Below are 20,879 nucleotides of genomic sequence, written 5' to 3' on the forward strand. Positions count from 1 at the left end.
GCCATATGATACCACTTGCATGTGGAATCTAAAAAATAGACAGAAATGAACTTCACGACAAAAGAGGAACAGACCCACAGACATAGAGAAACCAACTTATGGTTAGCAGGGAGGGCAGGGGGTGGGAAGGGGTAAATATGGGAATTGGAAAATTGCCCCTCTTGGGGAGTGATGGAAATGGTAGCTACCTTGATTGTGGTGATGGATTTCTGGGTGTAGACATGTAAGAAAATTCATCAAATACTACATGTGAGATGTGTCTAATTGACGGAACAGAAATCGTAGCACAATAAAGGTGTTTTCAAAGAAAAGAGAGATGGGCTGCATTGTGTCCTATGCTTCTATGTGTCTTCAGGGAGGCCTCAAGAGGGCGGTGCTGGCCTTCCCGCCAACACGATGACATGAAGCCCGAACAATCCATCGATGGGAAGAAGATAAGTGCCATGGTCCCATGTGGACCCCAAGCTTAGGCATGGTGCATGGGTGACATTTATCGAGAATCCAGCGAGGTTGCGGCCAGAGCTTGAGGCCGGGGCAGCAAAGCGCAAGTGGCACTGAGGAGCATCGTGGCGCAGAGGCTGGACTGGGGGCCCGCAGGCTCCTCCCAGGAGGAGCCTCCGTGTTTGGGAGGTGGCTAACGTGCCTGCTTCGTGTCACCAGCAAGTGATGCCACCTGTGGACAATCAGCTGCAATCCTGAGCCGGGTCAGCCCTGGGTGATGCGCTAAAGGCTCCTACCAGAGGGGGCGCCAGACGGACAGTGACCCAAGCAACAGGCTGCTGAGTTTCCGGCCTGTGTTTCTCGTGCTTTCCGTGTCTCACTGCGTTTCAGTGTCACCCCGAGGAATTCGGGCGGTCTTTACAGGCTGATGGCCTCTCGGTTCCTCATCAGCCTGGCAAGCCCCCCAGCCCTCTCTGGCCAGACCCTGGCGAGCGCCTTCCCTTGTTCTACCAAAACCCTTCCCACCCTCGCCTGCGGTGAGCTTTTGTTATTTTAATTGATGGGAATGAGGATACCTTCCAGCCTCCTCAGGCCCTTCCTTAGGGCTTCTGCCCTTAGACCCCGCCATGCCCGCCACCTACCCTGGTTCCTGCACTCCAGATGGTCCCTCTGGCCCTGACACTCCCTCTGGCCACGCCCTCCACGGGGTGGAGTCAGCAGGGCCAAGGGGACACGCCCATTGGCTCCACCCCGTGCTCTGGAAACCCAGGACCCCGAATGCCCTGCCCCAGCAGCCCTTGACCCACTTCTAGTGTCTGCACCGGCTCTCCCCGGAGCTCAGCTTCCCAGGACTCACAGAGAGGCCAACGGGCAGCTGTTGGCACGGAGGGTATGGACAGAGCCCGGATGGGAGGTCTGAGTGTCCCCCTGTGCACATCCAAGGCCCCTTGGGGCATGGGATGGACCCAGCATTGGGAAGAAAAGGGTCAGGCTAGTGGTCAGAGACTGGGAATCGGCTCTCCCCACACTGTCACTTTCATTGCGGGACTCCCCTGAGTCTGGGAATTCTAAAGTTGAGCCTGGCATTCCCCCTTAGAATGAATGTGTTTTTGTATAGGCAGGAGTTTAGAGCCTACTGCACTTCAAATGTTGACATATGTAGGATGGGAACTCCCAGGTATGCTCTGGCCCTGCACTTCCAAAGGTCCAGAGCAGTTCTGTTGGCTCTGCTGAGACTGCAAGGGGCAAAGACCATCTCCAGAGAGGAGGGGCTCCTGCTTCATGCTCCGAAGTCAGGAGCTTCTGAGCGGATGAAACAGTGGACACTGAGACCCTCGACTGTAAGTTGATTTAGAATGGCGCCAAAGGTGTGTGTGACGTGTGTGTGCGTGTGCGCACGCCTGCACCTGGGGACGTGTGTGGTACGTGACAGTGACTTTGCGTGTGTGTGCGCGCCTGAGGACGTGTGTGGTTGTGTGTATGCTGTGGGTGTGTGTGTGGTCCATGACTCCATGTGTGTGCGCGTGGGGATGTATGTGGAGCAGAGTCAGTGTGTCTGCGCGTGTGTTTGTGTGTACGTGCATGCATTAGTTTTAAGAATCGTAGAAGCTGCCCTTTGGAAGTGTGAAGTAGTAAACATCTGTATGGTGTCCCTCACTGTATAATTCAAAATGAAAATCATCTTCAATCGGCAGAAATTTGGTCCCCCCGGATTCTGAATTTTTTCCCCCCATATTGATTATGTCTTCATTGTACTGATGAGGAAAGTAGCTTAGAGAAGTTAAGTGACTCAGCCAAGGGCATAGAGCTCGCGAGCCCAGGGCCAGGACACAGTCCAAGCGGTGCGGCTCCAGAGGCCTGGAGCCCTGCTCACGACCGCGCGGGGCCTCTCGGCCGGGGGAACAGATTCTGATGGGCCGGGGCCAGCGTGCAGGCTGCCCATGCCGCGGACTCTGGAAGTCGGGTGGAGAGGACCAGACAGCAGACGAGGGTAAAGGGCTGCTCAGAATTCAGTTGGGTTCCTAGATCTTCGATGAGTAAGGAGTCTCACTGCACATCCCCGATCCCTTTGCTGGTGGCTAAAAGGGACCAATGCCCACGAGAGCGCTTCTGGGAGCTGCCTGCCAAAACCTGGAACAGGACCGCTCACGACTGGCTCTGCAGCAGGAGCAGAGGAAGGAAACGGCGCCACCTGGTGGACATCCTTGGTAGTGGCAGTAGGAGGGCTAGCAGCCTTGGTATGGGGGAGGCAGGACGAGGTCCAAGTGGATGATCGTTTTCACGTGTCTTAAAAATCATTGCTTCATATATTTTATCCATTTTGGGGTTTATTGTAGGGTGGTAAATATGGTCTCCGTTACTCCATTTTAGCTGGATTGATTCATTGTTTTATTGTTAATTTTTCCTTGAATGATTTGGAAGCTCTATTGTCTTTGAATGAAAATTCTCTCTAAATGTTTATAAATCACCTCTAAGTTCATAAGTTTACATGTAATTGGGCCAGTATTCCTATAACTGTGTCAAGAATGAAATAATCGATTAGATCTTGCCCTCAATAATGACAAATTTAGCATATTTTACCTCACTGCTGTTCCAAATTGTGTGTGTGTGTTTGTGTGTGTGTGTGTGTGTGTGTGTGTGTGTGTGTCTGTGCGTGCACGTGCGCGTGCTACAGTTACTACTATTTAGACAGTTGCTCTAAGATTGTTATATTAACAATGAAAATATAGGTATAAAGTTCTTGGATTTAATTGCTCACTACCACTATTTAATCCCACGTCTTTCCCATTTTTGAGTTATTTACTTTTTTCTCAATCAAAGGGACTCATGATTGGGTAATTTTTTCAAGCGGTGGGCTTGGAACCTTTACCTGTCTATACGCAGCTTTATGTTCTCTTCATCAGCAACCCTCAGCCTCAACACTCAACTCCCCGTATCTAGGGCCCGAAGCCTTATTTGAAAATATGCCATTGTTTCCCTCACAAAAAAAAAAAAAAAAAAAATTCCTATATTAAAAGTGCTGCCTGTTTACGAATGGCTACTCTTGTCTGGTGAATGGATATTAATAAAGAATTCCTTAAACTTCCTCCTGCTTTTTGCCATAACTCGGCTTCATTGAGAAGCATGATTTTACCGTTTCTCAGACGGCCTTCCGCTTTGAACCACTAAACCATCACCGCACTGTTTTTCTCCATGCTTATTCCTGAAAAAGTGAGCTCTCGACTTGAGTAAAGATGCTTCCCGTCAGAGATGTGTGGCTTCCTGACCCAAGGTCCAAAAGAAGAGAAAAGGAAAGATGCCTGGTTCCGATGGTTCCATTTTATCAGCTTAGAGATCTAGTTATCCGTGTGGCTGTGGTGGAATCTGCAATATCTTGCCTCAGAATTTCCTTTTTCTGGCTTACACGGGGAGCCGCATTAGCTGAGGTCACGGCCCTCTGGCCCTTGTCAGGATCCCGGTGCTGAGGCAGCCCCTTCCCCACACACCCACTCACTCCTTGTCCTTTTGATCGTGCAAAGTGGGTGCCAGCTGTGTGGACCGTGCTGCTGGCGGCCAGGATTGCCCCCCCACGCGACGTGTCCCCAGTCCCTCGGCGTCCCTCACTGCTACCAACTAGCTCCAGGAAGGGTGCAAGCTGGCTTCCACTGCCGTCCTTCCCCCTTCCTGTCCAGGCGGGCCCTCCTTTTGCGCTAGTCGGCCCGAAACCTTCTCTCCTGCGCTGCCTACGCTGAAGGAATTCCTCAGCGTTTCCAGCCGCTAGAGGGCGCTCTTCTCCTCTCTTTGGTCCCCTGCAGCGCTTACAGTGGAAATTTAGGAGGTGGGAAGGGCTTGAGGCTTCTCCGTATCTAGGGGCTCCCGCTCCAGCACATTCAACCAACTGTGGGTTGACAATATTCGGGAAAAAACAGAAAGTTTCAAAAAGCAACACTTGAACTTGCCACACACCGGCAACTGCTTACGTAGCATTCACGTTGCCTTACATACCACGCGTCCTCTAGAGATGATTTCAAGTACACAGGAGGACACGGCGAAAGAGAATGTGACAATGAATGTATGCGTATGTTCATGGATAACTGAAAGATTGTGCTCTACGCTGGAATTCGACACAACATTGTAAAATGACTATAACTCGAAAAACAAATGTTTGTATGTAAAAAAGAAAGTACACGGGAGGATGCATGTAATTGCATGTCAGTCCTGTGTCATTTTATAAAAGAGGCATCAGCATCCATGGATGTTGGCATCTTTGGGGAGTAAGACGGGCTGCATTGCCACTAGAGAAGACAGGATGGAGGTTCCTTAAAAAACCACAAATGGACTTACCTTATGATCCAGCCTTCCCACGCCTGGGGACATGTTAGGGGGAAAGTCGAATTCAAACAGTCACATGCACCTCAATGCTCACAGCAGCCCTATTTATAATCGCCAGGACGTGGAACCAACCCAAACGTCCATCGACTGGGGACTGGAGAAAGAAGGAGTGGTCTATTTATGCCATGGAATACTACTCAGCCATGAAAAAGGATAAAACGATGCCATTTGCGGCAACGTGGATGGACACAGAGATAGTCCTTCTGAGTCAAGTAAGTAAGCCAGAAGAGAGAAAAATGCCATATGATACCACTTGCATGTGGAATCTAAAAAATAGACAGAAATGAACTTCACGACAAAAGAGGAACAGACCCACAGACATAGAGAAACCAACTTATGGTTAGCAGGGAGGGCAGGGGGTGGGAAGGGGTAAATATGGGAATTGGAAAATTGCCCCTCTTGGGGAGTGATGGAAATGGTAGCTACCTTGATTGTGGTGATGGATTTCTGGGTGTAGACATGTAAGAAAATTCATCAAATACTACATGTGAGATGTGTCTAATTGACGGAACAGAAATCGTAGCACAATAAAGGTGTTTTCAAAGAAAAGAGAGATGGGCTGCATTGTGTCCTATGCTTCTATGTGTCTTCAGGGAGGCCTCAAGAGGGCGGTGCTGGCCTTCCCGCCAACACGATGACATGAAGCCCGAACAATCCATCGATGGGAAGAAGATAAGTGCCATGGTCCCATGTGGACCCCAAGCTTAGGCATGGTGCATGGGTGACATTTATCGAGAATCCAGCGAGGTTGCGGCCAGAGCTTGAGGCCGGGGCAGCAAAGCGCAAGTGGCACTGAGGAGCATCGTGGCGCAGAGGCTGGACTGGGGGCCCGCAGGCTCCTCCCAGGAGGAGCCTCCGTGTTTGGGAGGTGGCTAACGTGCCTGCTTCGTGTCACCAGCAAGTGATGCCACCTGTGGACAATCAGCTGCAATCCTGAGCCGGGTCAGCCCTGGGTGATGCGCTAAAGGCTCCTACCAGAGGGGGCGCCAGACGGACAGTGACCCAAGCAACAGGCTGCTGAGTTTCCGGCCTGTGTTTCTCGTGCTTTCCGTGTCTCACTGCGTTTCAGTGTCACCCCGAGGAATTCGGGCGGTCTTTACAGGCTGATGGCCTCTCGGTTCCTCATCAGCCTGGCAAGCCCCCCAGCCCTCTCTGGCCAGACCCTGGCGAGCGCCTTCCCTTGTTCTACCAAAACCCTTCCCACCCTCGCCTGCGGTGAGCTTTTGTTATTTTAATTGATGGGAATGAGGATACCTTCCAGCCTCCTCAGGCCCTTCCTTAGGGCTTCTGCCCTTAGACCCCGCCATGCCCGCCACCTACCCTGGTTCCTGCACTCCAGATGGTCCCTCTGGCCCTGACACTCCCTCTGGCCACGCCCTCCACGGGGTGGAGTCAGCAGGGCCAAGGGGACACGCCCATTGGCTCCACCCCGTGCTCTGGAAACCCAGGACCCCGAATGCCCTGCCCCAGCAGCCCTTGACCCACTTCTAGTGTCTGCACCGGCTCTCCCCGGAGCTCAGCTTCCCAGGACTCACAGAGAGGCCAACGGGCAGCTGTTGGCACGGAGGGTATGGACAGAGCCCGGATGGGAGGTCTGAGTGTCCCCCTGTGCACATCCAAGGCCCCTTGGGGCATGGGATGGACCCAGCATTGGGAAGAAAAGGGTCAGGCTAGTGGTCAGAGACTGGGAATCGGCTCTCCCCACACTGTCACTTTCATTGCGGGACTCCCCTGAGTCTGGGAATTCTAAAGTTGAGCCTGGCATTCCCCCTTAGAATGAATGTGTTTTTGTATAGGCAGGAGTTTAGAGCCTACTGCACTTCAAATGTTGACATATGTAGGATGGGAACTCCCAGGTATGCTCTGGCCCTGCACTTCCAAAGGTCCAGAGCAGTTCTGTTGGCTCTGCTGAGACTGCAAGGGGCAAAGACCATCTCCAGAGAGGAGGGGCTCCTGCTTCATGCTCCGAAGTCAGGAGCTTCTGAGCGGATGAAACAGTGGACACTGAGACCCTCGACTGTAAGTTGATTTAGAATGGCGCCAAAGGTGTGTGTGACGTGTGTGTGCGTGTGTGCACGCCTGCACCTGGGGACGTGTGTGGTACGTGACAGTGACTTTGCGTGTGTGTGCGCGCCTGAGGACGTGTGTGGTTGTGTGTATGCTGTGGGTGTGTGTGTGGTCCATGACTCCATGTGTGTGCGCGTGGGGATGTATGTGGAGCAGAGTCAGTGTGTCTGCGCGTGTGTTTGTGTGTACGTGCATGCATTAGTTTTAAGAATCGTAGAAGCTGCCCTTTGGAAGTGTGAAGTAGTAAACATCTGTATGGTGTCCCTCACTGTATAATTCAAAATGAAAATCATCTTCAATCGGCAGAAATTTGGTCCCCCCGGATTCTGAATTTTTTCCCCCCATATTGATTATGTCTTCATTGTACTGATGAGGAAAGTAGCTTAGAGAAGTTAAGTGACTCAGCCAAGGGCATAGAGCTCGCGAGCCCAGGGCCAGGACACAGTCCAAGCGGTGCGGCTCCAGAGGCCTGGAGCCCTGCTCACGACCGCGCGGGGCCTCTCGGCCGGGGGAACAGATTCTGATGGGCCGGGGCCAGCGTGCAGGCTGCCCATGCCGCGGACTCTGGAAGTCGGGTGGAGAGGACCAGACAGCAGACGAGGGTAAAGGGCTGCTCAGAATTCAGTTGGGTTCCTAGATCTTCGATGAGTAAGGAGTCTCACTGCACATCCCCGATCCCTTTGCTGGTGGCTAAAAGGGACCAATGCCCACGAGAGCGCTTCTGGGAGCTGCCTGCCAAAACCTGGAACAGGACCGCTCACGACTGGCTCTGCAGCAGGAGCAGAGGAAGGAAACGGCGCCACCTGGTGGACATCCTTGGTAGTGGCAGTAGGAGGGCTAGCAGCCTTGGTATGGGGGAGGCAGGACGAGGTCCAAGTGGATGATCGTTTTCACGTGTCTTAAAAATCATTGCTTCATATATTTTATCCATTTTGGGGTTTATTGTAGGGTGGTAAATATGGTCTCCGTTACTCCATTTTAGCTGGATTGATTCATTGTTTTATTGTTAATTTTTCCTTGAATGATTTGGAAGCTCTATTGTCTTTGAATGAAAATTCTCTCTAAATGTTTATAAATCACCTCTAAGTTCATAAGTTTACATGTAATTGGGCCAGTATTCCTATAACTGTGTCAAGAATGAAATAATCGATTAGATCTTGCCCTCAATAATGACAAATTTAGCATATTTTACCTCACTGCTGTTCCAAATTGTGTGTGTGTGTTTGTGTGTGTGTGTGTGTGTGTGTGTGTGTGTGTCTGTGCGTGCACGTGCGCGTGCTACAGTTACTACTATTTAGACAGTTGCTCTAAGATTGTTATATTAACAATGAAAATATAGGTATAAAGTTCTTGGATTTAATTGCTCACTACCACTATTTAATCCCACGTCTTTCCCATTTTTGAGTTATTTACTTTTTTCTCAATCAAAGGGACTCATGATTGGGTAATTTTTTCAAGCGGTGGGCTTGGAACCTTTACCTGTCTATACGCAGCTTTATGTTCTCTTCATCAGCAACCCTCAGCCTCAACACTCAACTCCCCGTATCTAGGGCCCGAAGCCTTATTTGAAAATATGCCATTGTTTCCCTCACAAAAAAAAAAAAAAAAAAAATTCCTATATTAAAAGTGCTGCCTGTTTACGAATGGCTACTCTTGTCTGGTGAATGGATATTAATAAAGAATTCCTTAAACTTCCTCCTGCTTTTTGCCATAACTCGGCTTCATTGAGAAGCATGATTTTACCGTTTCTCAGACGGCCTTCCGCTTTGAACCACTAAACCATCACCGCACTGTTTTTCTCCATGCTTATTCCTGAAAAAGTGAGCTCTCGACTTGAGTAAAGATGCTTCCCGTCAGAGATGTGTGGCTTCCTGACCCAAGGTCCAAAAGAAGAGAAAAGGAAAGATGCCTGGTTCCGATGGTTCCATTTTATCAGCTTAGAGATCTAGTTATCCGTGTGGCTGTGGTGGAATCTGCAATATCTTGCCTCAGAATTTCCTTTTTCTGGCTTACACGGGGAGCCGCATTAGCTGAGGTCACGGCCCTCTGGCCCTTGTCAGGATCCCGGTGCTGAGGCAGCCCCTTCCCCACACACCCACTCACTCCTTGTCCTTTTGATCGTGCAAAGTGGGTGCCAGCTGTGTGGACCGTGCTGCTGGCGGCCAGGATTGCCCCCCCACGCGACGTGTCCCCAGTCCCTCGGCGTCCCTCACTGCTACCAACTAGCTCCAGGAAGGGTGCAAGCTGGCTTCCACTGCCGTCCTTCCCCCTTCCTGTCCAGGCGGGCCCTCCGTTTGCGCTAGTCGGCCCGAAACCTTCTCTCCTGCGCTGCCTACGCTGAAGGAATTCCTCAGCGTTTCCAGCCGCTAGAGGGCGCTCTTCTCCTCTCTTTGGTCCCCTGCAGCGCTTACAGTGGAAATTTAGGAGGTGGGAAGGGCTTGAGGCTTCTCCGTATCTAGGGGCTCCCGCTCCAGCACATTCAACCAACTGTGGGTTGACAATATTCGGGAAAAAACAGAAAGTTTCAAAAAGCAACACTTGAACTTGCCACACACCGGCAACTGCTTACGTAGCATTCACGTTGCCTTACATACCACGCGTCCTCTAGAGATGATTTCAAGTACACAGGAGGACACGGCGAAAGAGAATGTGACAATGAATGTATGCGTATGTTCATGGATAACTGAAAGATTGTGCTCTACGCTGGAATTCGACACAACATTGTAAAATGACTATAACTCGAAAAACAAATGTTTGTATGTAAAAAAGAAAGTACACGGGAGGATGCATGTAATTGCATGTCAGTCCTGTGTCATTTTATAAAAGAGGCATCAGCATCCATGGATGTTGGCATCTTTGGGGAGTAAGACGGGCTGCATTGCCACTAGAGAAGACAGGATGGAGGTTCCTTAAAAAACCACAAATGGACTTACCTTATGATCCAGCCTTCCCACGCCTGGGGACATGTTAGGGGGAAAGTCGAATTCAAACAGTCACATGCACCTCAATGCTCACAGCAGCCCTATTTATAATCGCCAGGACGTGGAACCAACCCAAACGTCCATCGACTGGGGACTGGAGAAAGAAGGAGTGGTCTATTTATGCCATGGAATACTACTCAGCCATGAAAAAGGATAAAACGATGCCATTTGCGGCAACGTGGATGGACACAGAGATAGTCCTTCTGAGTCAAGTAAGTAAGCCAGAAGAGAGAAAAATGCCATATGATACCACTTGCATGTGGAATCTAAAAAATAGACAGAAATGAACTTCACGACAAAAGAGGAACAGACCCACAGACATAGAGAAACCAACTTATGGTTAGCAGGGAGGGCAGGGGGTGGGAAGGGGTAAATATGGGAATTGGAAAATTGCCCCTCTTGGGGAGTGACGGAAATGGTAGCTACCTTGATTGTGGTGATGGATTTCTGGGTGTAGACATGTATGAAAATTCATCAAATACTACATGTGAGATGTGTCTAATTGACGGAACAGAAATCGTAGCACAATAAAGGTGTTTTCAAAGAAAAGAGAGATGGGCTGCATTGTGTCCTATGCTTCTATGTGTCTTCAGGGAGGCCTCAAGAGGGCGGTGCTGGCCTTCCCGCCAACACGATGACATGAAGCCCGAACAATCCATCGATGGGAAGAAGATAAGTGCCATGGTCCCATGTGGACCCCAAGCTTAGGCATGGTGCATGGGTGACATTTATCGAGAATCCAGCAAGGTTGCGGCCAGAGCTTGAGGCCGGGGCAGCAAAGCGCAAGTGGCACTGAGGAGCATCGTGGCGCAGAGGCTGGACTGGGGGCCCGCAGGCTCCTCCCAGGAGGAGCCTCCGTGTTTGGGAGGTGGCTAACGTGCCTGCTTCGTGTCACCAGCAAGTGATGCCACCTGTGGACAATCAGCTGCAATCCTGAGCCGGGTCAGCCCTGGGTGATGCGCTAAAGGCTCCTACCAGAGGGGGCGCCAGACGGACAGTGACCCAAGCAACAGGCTGCTGAGTTTCCGGCCTGTGTTTCTCGTGCTTTCCGTGTCTCACTGCGTTTCAGTGTCACCCCGAGGAATTCGGGCGGTCTTTACAGGCTGATGGCCTCTCGGTTCCTCATCAGCCTGGCAAGCCCCCCAGCCCTCTCTGGCCAGACCCTGGCGAGCGCCTTCCCTTGTTCTACCAAAACCCTTCCCACCCTCGCCTGCGGTGAGCTTTTGTTATTTTAATTGATGGGAATGAGGATACCTTCCAGCCTCCTCAGGCCCTTCCTTAGGGCTTCTGCCCTTAGACCCCGCCATGCCCGCCACCTACCCTGGTTCCTGCACTCCAGAGGGTCCCTCTGGCCCTGACACTCCCTCTGGCCACGCCCTCCACGGGGTGGAGTCAGCAGGGCCAAGGGGACACGCCCATTGGCTCCACCCCGTGCTCTGGAAACCCAGGACCCCGAATGCCCTGCCCCAGCAGCCCTTGACCCACTTCTAGTGTCTGCACCGGCTCTCCCCGGAGCTCAGCTTCCCAGGACTCACAGAGAGGCCAACAGGCAGCTGTTGGCATGGAGGGTATGGACAGAGCCCGGATGGGAGGTCTGAGTGTCCCCCTGTGCACATCCAAGGCCCCTTGGGGCATGGGATGGACCCAGCATTGGGAAGAAAAGGGTCAGGCTAGTGGTCAGAGACTGGGAATCGGCTCTCCCCACACTGTCACTTTCATTGCGGGACTCCCCTGAGTCTGGGAATTCTAAAGTTGAGCCTGGCATTCCCCCTTAGAATGAATGTGTTTTTGTATAGGCAGGAGTTTAGAGCCTACTGCACTTCAAATGTTGACATATGTAGGATGGGAACTCCCAGGTATGCTCTGGCCCTGCACTTCCAAAGGTCCAGAGCAGTTCTGTTGGCTCTGCTGAGACTGCAAGGGGCAAAGACCATCTCCAGAGAGGAGGGGCTCCTGCTTCATGCTCCGAAGTCAGGAGCTTCTGAGCGGATGAAACAGTGGACACTGAGACCCTCGACTGTAAGTTGATTTAGAATGGCGCCAAAGGTGTGTGTGACGTGTGTGTGCGTGTGCGCACGCCTGCACCTGGGGACGTGTGTGGTACGTGACAGTGACTTTGCGTGTGTGTGCGCGCCTGAGGACGTGTGTGGTTGTGTGTATGCTGTGGGTGTGTGTGTGGTCCATGACTCCATGTGTGTGCGCGTGGCGATGTATGTGGAGCAGAGTCAGTGTGTCTGCGCGTGTGTTTGTGTGTACGTGCATGCATTAGTTTTAAGAATCGTAGAAGCTGCCCTTTGGAAGTGTGAAGTAGTAAACATCTGTATGGTGTCCCTCACTGTATAATTCAAAATGAAAATCATCTTCAATCGGCAGAAATTTGGTCCCCCCGGATTCTGAATTTTTTCCCCTCATATTGATTATGTCTTCATTGTACTGATGAGGAGAGTAGCTTAGAGAAGTTAAGTGACTCAGCCAAGGGCATAGAGCTCGCGAGCCCAGGGCCAGGACACAGTCCAAGCGGTGCGGCTCCAGAGGCCTGGAGCCCTGCTCACGACCGCGCGGGGCCTCTCGGCCGGGGGAACAGATTCTGATGGGCCGGGGCCAGCGTGCAGGCTGCCCATGCCGCGGACTCTGGAAGTCGGGTGGAGAGGACCAGACAGCAGACAAGGGTAAAGGGCTGCTCAGAAATCAGTTGGGTTCCTAGACCTTCGATGAGTAAGGAGGCTCACTGCACATCCCCGATCCCTTTGCTGGTGGCTAAAAGGGACCAATGCCCACGAGAGCGCTTCTGGGAGCTGCCTGCCAAAACCTGGAACAGGACCGCTCACGACTGGCTCTGCAGCAGGAGCAGAGGAAGGAAACGGCGCCACCTGGTGGACATCCTTGGTAGTGGCAGTAGGAGGGCTAGCAGCCTTGGTACGGGGGAGGCAGGACGAGGTCCAAGTGGATGATCGTTTTCACGTGTCTTAAAAATCATTGCTTCATATATTTTATCCATTTTGGGGTTTATTGTAGGGTGGTAAATATGGTCTCCGTTACTCCATTTTAGCTGGATTGATTCATTGTTTTATTGTTAATTTTTCCTTGAATGATTTGGAAGCTCTATTGTCTTTGAATGAAAATTCTCTCTAAATGTTTATAAATCACCTCTAAGTTCATAAGTTTACATGTAATTGGGCCAGTATTCCTATAACTGTGTCAAGAATGAAATAATCGATTAGATCTTGCCCTCAATAATGAGAAATTTAGCATATTTTACCTCACTGCTGTTCCAAATTGTGTGTGTGTGTGTTTGTGTGTGTGTGTGTGTGTGTGTGTGTGTGTGTCTGTGCGTGCACGTGCGCGTGCTACAGTTACTACTATTTAGACAGTTGCTCTAAGATTGTTATATTAACAATGAAAATATAGGTATAAAGTTCTTGGATTTAATTGCTCACTACCACTATTTAATCCCACGTCTTTCCCATTTTTGAGTTATTTACTTTTTTCTCAATCAAAGGGACTCATGATTGGGTAATTTTTTCAAGCGGTGGGCTTGGAACCTTTACCTGTCTATACGCAGCTTTATGTTCTCTTCATCAGCAACCCTCAGCCTCAACACTCAACTCCCCGTATCTAGGGCCCGAAGCCTTATTTGAAAATATGCCATTGTTTCCCTCACAAAAAAAAAAAAAAAAAAAAAAAAAAAAATTCCTATATTAAAAGTGCTGCCTGTTTACGAATGGCTACTCTTGTCTGGTGAATGGATATTAATAAAGAATTCCTTAAACTTCCTCCTGCTTTTTGCCATAACTCGGCTTCATTGAGAAGCATGATTTTACCGTTTCTCAGACGGGCTTCCGCTTTGAACCACTAAACCATCACCGCACTGTTTTTCTCCATGCTTATTCCTGAAAAAGTGAGCTCTCGACTTGAGTAAAGATGCTTCCCGTCAGAGATGTGTGGCTTCCTGACCCAAGGTCCAAAAGAAGAGAAAAGGAAAGATGCCTGGTTCCGATGGTTCCATTTTATCAGCTTAGAGATCTAGTTATCCGTGTGGCTGTGGTGGAATCTGCAATATCTTGCCTCAGAATTTCCTTTTTCTGGCTTACACGGGGAGCCGCATTAGCTGAGGTCACGGCCCTCTGGCCCTTGTCAGGATCCCGGTGCTGAGGCAGCCCCTTCCCCACACACCCACTCACTCCTTGTCCTTTTGATCGTGCAAAGTGGGTGCCAGCTGTGTGGACCGTGCTGCTGGCGGCCAGGATTGCCCCCCCACGCGACGTGTCCCCAGTCCCTCGGCGTCCCTCACTGCTACCAACTAGCTCCAGGAAGGGTGCAAGCTGGCTTCCACTGCCGTCCTTCCCCCTTCCTGTCCAGGCGGGCCCTCCTTTTGCGCTAGTCGGCCCGAAACCTTCTCTCCTGCGCTGCCTACGCTGAAGGAATTCCTCAGCGTTTCCAGCCGCTGGAGGGCGCTCTTCTCCTCTCTTTGGTCCCCTGCAGCGCTTACAGTGGAAATTTAGGAGGTGGGAAGGGCTTGAGGCTTCTCCGTATCTAGGGGCTCCCGCTCCAGCACATTCAAACAACTGTGGGTTGAAAATATTCGGGAAAAAACAGAAAGTTTCAAAAAGCAACACTTGAACTTGCCACACACCGGCAACTGCTTACGTAGCATTCACGTTGCCTTACATAACCCGCGTCCTCTAGAGATGATTTCAAGTACACAGGAGGACACGGCGAAAGAGAATGTGACAATGAATGTATGCGTATGTTCATGGATAACTGAAAGATTGTGCTCTACGCTGGAATTCGACACAACATTGTAAAATGACTATAACTCGAAAAACAAATGTTTGTATGTAAAAAAGAAAGTACACGGGAGGATGCATGTAATTGCATGTCAGTCCTGTGTCATTTTATAAAAGAGGCATCAGCATCCATGGATGTTGGCATCTTTGGGGAGTAAGACGGGCTGCATTGCCACTAGAGAAGACAGGATGGAGGTTCCTTAAAAAACCACAAATGGACTTACCTTATGATCCAGCCTTCCCACGCCTGGGGACATGTTAGGGGGAAAGTCGAATTCAAACAGTCACATGCACCTCAATGCTCACAGCAGCCCTATTTATAATCGCCAGGACGTGGAACCAACCCAAACGTCCATCGACTGGGGACTGGAGAAAGAAGGAGTGGTCTATTTATGCCATGGAATACTACTCAGCCATGAAAAAGGATAAAACGATGCCATTTGCGGCAACGTGGATGGACACAGAGATAGTCCTTCTGAGTCAAGTAAGTAAGCCAGAAGAGAGAAAAATGCCATATGATACCACTTGCATGTGGAATCTAAAAAATAGACAGAAATGAACTTCACGACAAAAGAGGAACAGACCCACAGACATAGAGAAACCAACTTATGGTTAGCAGGGAGGGCAGGGGGTGGGAAGGGGTAAATATGGGAATTGGAAAATTGCCCCTCTTGGGGAGTGATGGAAATGGTAGCTACCTTGATTGTGGTGATGGATTTCTGGGTGTAGACATGTATGAAAATTCATCAAATACTACATGTGAGATGTGTCTAATTGACGGAACAGAAATCGTAGCACAATAAAGGTGTTTTCAAAGAAAAGAGAGATGGGCTGCATTGTGTCCTATGCTTCTATGTGTCTTCAGGGAGGCCTCAAGAGGGCGGTGCTGGCCTTCCCGCCAACACGATGACATGAAGCCCGAACAATCCATCGATGGGAAGAAGATAAGTGCCATGGTCCCATGTGGACCCCAAGCTTAGGCATGGTGCATGGGTGACATTTATCGAGAATCCAGCGAGGTTGCGGCCAGAGCTTGAGGCCGGGGCAGCAAAGCGCAAGTGGCACTGAGGAGCATCGTGGCGCAGAGGCTGGACTGGGGGCCCGCAGGCTCCTCCCAGGAGGAGCCTCCGTGTTTGGGAGGTGGCTAACGTGCCTGCTTCGTGTCACCAGCAAGTGATGCCACCTGTGGACAATCAGCTGCAATCCTGAGCCGGGTCAGCCCTGGGTGATGCGCTAAAGGCTCCTACCAGAGGGGGCGCCAGACGGACAGTGACCCAAGCAACAGGCTGCTGAGTTTCCGGCCTATGTTTCTCGTGCTTTCCGTGTCTCACTGCGTTTCAGTGTCACCCCGAGGAATTCGGGCGGTCTTTACAGGCTGATGGCCTCTCGGTTCCTCATCAGCCTGGCAAGCCCCCCAGCCCTCTCTGGCCAGACCCTGGCGAGCGCCTTCCCTTGTTCTACCAAAACCCTTCCCACCCTCGCCTGCGGTGAGCTTTTGTTATTTTAATTGATGGGAATGAGGATACCTTCCAGCCTCCTCAGGCCCTTCCTTAGGGCTTCTGCCCTTAGACCCCGCCATGCCCGCCACCTACCCTGGTTCCTGCACTCCAGAGGGTCCCTCTGGCCCTGACACTCCCTCTGGCCACGCCCTCCACGGGGTGGAGTCAGCAGGGCCAAGGGGACACGCCCATTGGCTCCACCCCGTGCTCTGGAAACCCAGGACCCCGAATGCCCTGCCCCAGCAGCCCTTGACCCACTTCTAGTGTCTGCACCGGCTCTCCCCGGAGCTCAGCTTCCCAGGACTCACAGAGAGGCCAACAGGCAGCTGTTGGCATGGAGGGTATGGACAGAGCCCGGATGGGAGGTCTGAGTGTCCCCCTGTGCACATCCAAGGCCCCTTGGGGCATGGGATGGACCCAGCATTGGGAAGAAAAGGGTCAGGCTAGTGGTCAGAGACTGGGAATCGGCTCTCCCCACACTGTCACTTTCATTGCGGGACTCCCCTGAGTCTGGGAATTCTAAAGTTGAGCCTGGCATTCCCCCTTAGAATGAATGTGTTTTTGTATAGGCAGGAGTTTAGAGCCTACTGCACTTCAAATGTTGACATATGTAGGATGGGAACTCCCAGGTATGCTCTGGCCCTGCACTTCCAAAGGTCCAGAGCAGTTCTGTTGGCTCTGCTGAGACTGCAAGGGGCAAAGACCATCTCCAGAGAGGAGGGGCTCCTGCTTCATGCTCCGAAGTCAGGAGCTTCTGAGCGGATGAAACAGTGGACACTGAGACCCTCGACTGTAAGTTGATTTAGAATGGCGCCAAAGGTGTGTGTGACGTGTGTGTGCGTGTGCACACGCCTGCACCTGGGGACGTGTGTGGTACGTGACAGTGACTTTGCGTGTGTGTGCGCGCCTGAGGACGTGTGTGGTTGTGTGTATGCTGTGGGTGTGTGTGTGGTCCATGACTCCATGTGTGTGCGCGTGGCGATGTATGTGGAGCAGAGTCAGTGTGTCTGCGCGTGTGTTTGTGTGTACGTGCATGCATTAGTTTTAAGAATCGTAGAAGCTGCCCTTTGGAAGTGTGAAGTAGTAAACATCTGTATGGTGTCCCTCACTGTATAATTCAAAATGAAAATCATCTTCAATCGGCAGAAATTTGGTCCCCCCGGATTCTGAATTTTTTCCCCTCATATTGATTATGTCTTCATTGTACTGATGAGGAGAGTAGCTTAGAGAAGTTAAGTGACTCAGCCAAGGGCATAGAGCTCGCGAGCCCAGGGCCAGGACACAGTCCAAGCGGTGCGGCTCCAGAGGCCTGGAGCCCTGCTCACGACCGCGCGGGGCCTCTCGGCCGGGGGAACAGATTCTGATGGGCCGGGGCCAGCGTGCAGGCTGCCCATGCCGCGGACTCTGGAAGTCGGGTGGAGAGGACCAGACAGCAGACGAGGGTAAAGGGCTGCTCAGAAATCAGTTGGGTTCCTAGACCTTCGATGAGTAAGGAGGCTCACTGCACATCCCCGATCCCTTTGCTGGTGGCTAAAAGGGACCAATGCCCACGAGAGCGCTTCTGGGAGCTGCCTGCCAAAACCTGGAACAGGACCGCTCACGACTGGCTCTGCAGCAGGAGCAGAGGAAGGAAACGGCGCCACCTGGTGGACATCCTTGGTAGTGGCAGTAGGAGGGCTAGCAGCCTTGGTACGGGGGAGGCAGGACGAGGTCCAAGTGGATGATCGTTTTCACGTGTCTTAAAAATCATTGCTTCATATATTTTATCCATTTTGGGGTTTATTGTAGGGTGGTAAATATGGTCTCCGTTACTCCATTTTAGCTGGATTGATTCATTGTTTTATTGTTAATTTTTCCTTGAATGATTTGGAAGCTCTATTGCCTTTGAATGAAAATTCTCTCTAAATGTTTATAAATCACCTCTAAGTTCATAAGTTTACATGTAATTGGGCCAGTATTCCTATAACTGTGTCAAGAATGAAATAATCGATTAGATCTTGCCCTCAATAATGAGAAATTTAGCATATTTTACCTCACTGCTGTTCCAAATTGTGTGTGTGTGTGTTTGTGTGTGTGTGTGTGTGTGTGTGTGTGTGTGTCTGTGCGTGCACGTGCGCGTGCTACAGTTACTACTATTTAGACAGTTGCTCTAAGATTGTTATATTAACAATGAAAATATAGGTATAAAGTTCTTGGATTTAATTGCTCACTACCACTATTTAATCCCACGTCTTTCCCATTTTTGAGTTATTTACTTTTTTCTCAATCAAAGGGACTCATGATTGGGTAATTTTTTCAAGCGGTGGGCTTGGAACCTTTACCTGTCTATACGCAGCTTTATGTTCTCTTCATCAGCAACCCTCAGCCTCAACACTCAACTCCCCGTATCTAGGGCCCGAAGCCTTATTTGAAAATATGCCATTGTTTCCCTCAGAAAAAAAAAAAAAAAAAAAAATCCTATATTAAAAGTGCTGCCTGTTTACGAATGGCTACTCTTGTCTGGTGAATGGATATTAATAAAGAATTCCTTAAACTTCCTCCTGCTTTTTGCCATAACTCGGCTTCATTGAGAAGCATGATTTTACCGTTTCTCAGACGGCCTTCCGCTTTGAACCACTAAACCATCACCGCACTGTTTTTCTCCATGCTTATTCCTGAAAAAGTGAGCTCTCGACTTGAGTAAAGATGCTTCCCGTCAGAGATGTGTGGCTTCCTGACCCAAGGTCCAAAAGAAGAGAAAAGGAAAGATGCCTGGTTCCGATGGTTCCATTTTATCAGCTTAGAGATCTAGTTATCCGTGTGGCTGTGGTGGAATCTGCAATATCTTGCCTCAGAATTTCCTTTTTCTGGCTTACACGGGGAGCCGCATTAGCTGAGGTCACGGCCCTCTGGCCCTTGTCAGGATCCCGGTGCTGAGGCAGCCCCTTCCCCACACACCCACTCACTCCTTGTCCTTTTGATCGTGCAAAGTGGGTGCCAGCTGTGTGGACCGTGCTGCTGGCGGCCAGGATTGCCCCCCCACGCGACGTGTCCCCAGTCCCTCGGCGTCCCTCACTGCTACCAACTAGCTCCAGGAAGGGTGCAAGCTGGCTTCCACTGCCGTCCTTCCCCCTTCCTGTCCAGGCGGGCCCTCCTTTTGCGCTAGTCGGCCCGAAACCTTCTCTCCTGCGCTGCCTACGCTGAAGGAATTCCTCAGCGTTTCCAGCCGCTAGAGGGCGCTCTTCTCCTCTCTTTGGTCCCCTGCAGCGCTTACAGTGGAAATTTAGGAGGTGGGAAGGGCTTGAGGCTTCTCCGTATCTAGGGGCTCCCGCTCCAGCACATTCAACCAACTGTGGGTTGACAATATTCGGGAAAAAACAGAAAGTTTCAAAAAGCAACACTTGAACTTGCCACACACCGGCAACTGCTTACGTAGCATTCACGTTGCCTTACATACCACGCGTCCTCTAGAGATGATTTCAAGTACACAGGAGGACACGGCGAAAGAGAATGTGACAATGAATGTATGCGTATGTTCATGGATAACTGAAAGATTGTGCTCTACGCTGGAATTCGACACAACATTGTAAAATGACTATAACTCGAAAAACAAATGTTTGTATGTAAAAAAGAAAGTACACGGGAGGATGCATGTAATTGCATGTCAGTCCTGTGTCATTTTATAAAAGAGGCATCAGCATCCATGGATGTTGGCATCTTTGGGGAGTAAGACGGGCTGCATTGCCACTAGAGAAGACAGGATGGAGGTTCCTTAAAAAACCACAAATGGACTTACCTTATGATCCAGCCTTCCCACGCCTGGGGACATGTTAGGGGGAAAGTCGAATTCAAACAGTCTCATGCACCTCAATGCTCACAGCAGCCCTATTTATAATCGCCAGGACGTGGAACCAACCCAAACGTCCATCGACTGGGGACTGGAGAAAGAAGGGGTGGTCTATTTATGCCATGGAATACTACTCAGCCATGAAAAAGGATAAAACGATGCCATTTGCGGCAACGTGGATGGACACAGAGATAGTCCTTCTGAGTCAAGTAAGTAAGCCAGAAGAGAGAAAAATGCCATATGATACCACTTGCATGTGGAATCTAAAAAATAGACAGAAATGAACTTCACGACAAAAGAGGAACAGACCCACAGACATAGAGAAACCAACTTATGGTTAGCAGGGAGGGCAGGGGGTGGGAAATGGTAAATATGGGAATTGGAAAATTGCCCCTCTTGGGGAGTGACGGAAATGGTAGCTACCTTGATTGTGGTGATGGATTTCTGGGTGTAGACATGTATGAAAATTCATCAAATACTACATGTGAGATGTGTCTAATTGACGGAACAGAAATCGTAGCACAATAAAGGTGTTTTCAAAGAAAAGAGAGATGGGCTGCATTGTGTCCTATGCTTCTATGTGTCTTCAGGGAGGCCTCAAGAGGGCGGTGCTGGCCTTCCCGCCAACACGATGACATGAAGCCCGAACAATCCATCGATGGGAAGAAGTTAAGTGCCATGGTCCCATGTGGACCCCAAGCTTAGGCATGGTGCATGGGTGACATTTATCGAGAATCCAGCGAGGTTGCGGCCAGAGCTTGAGGCCGGGGCAGCAAAGCGCAAGTGGCACTGAGGAGCATCGTGGCGCAGAGGCTGGACTGGGGGCCCGCAGGCTCCTCCCAGGAGGAGCCTCCGTGTTTGGGAGGTGGCTAACGTGCCTGCTTCGTGTCACCAGCAAGTGATGCCA

The sequence above is a fragment of the Camelus bactrianus genome, unplaced genomic scaffold (genome assembly GCF_048773025.1).
Source record: "Camelus bactrianus isolate YW-2024 breed Bactrian camel unplaced genomic scaffold, ASM4877302v1 HiC_scaffold_33, whole genome shotgun sequence".
Taxonomy (NCBI): domain Eukaryota; kingdom Metazoa; phylum Chordata; class Mammalia; order Artiodactyla; family Camelidae; genus Camelus; species Camelus bactrianus.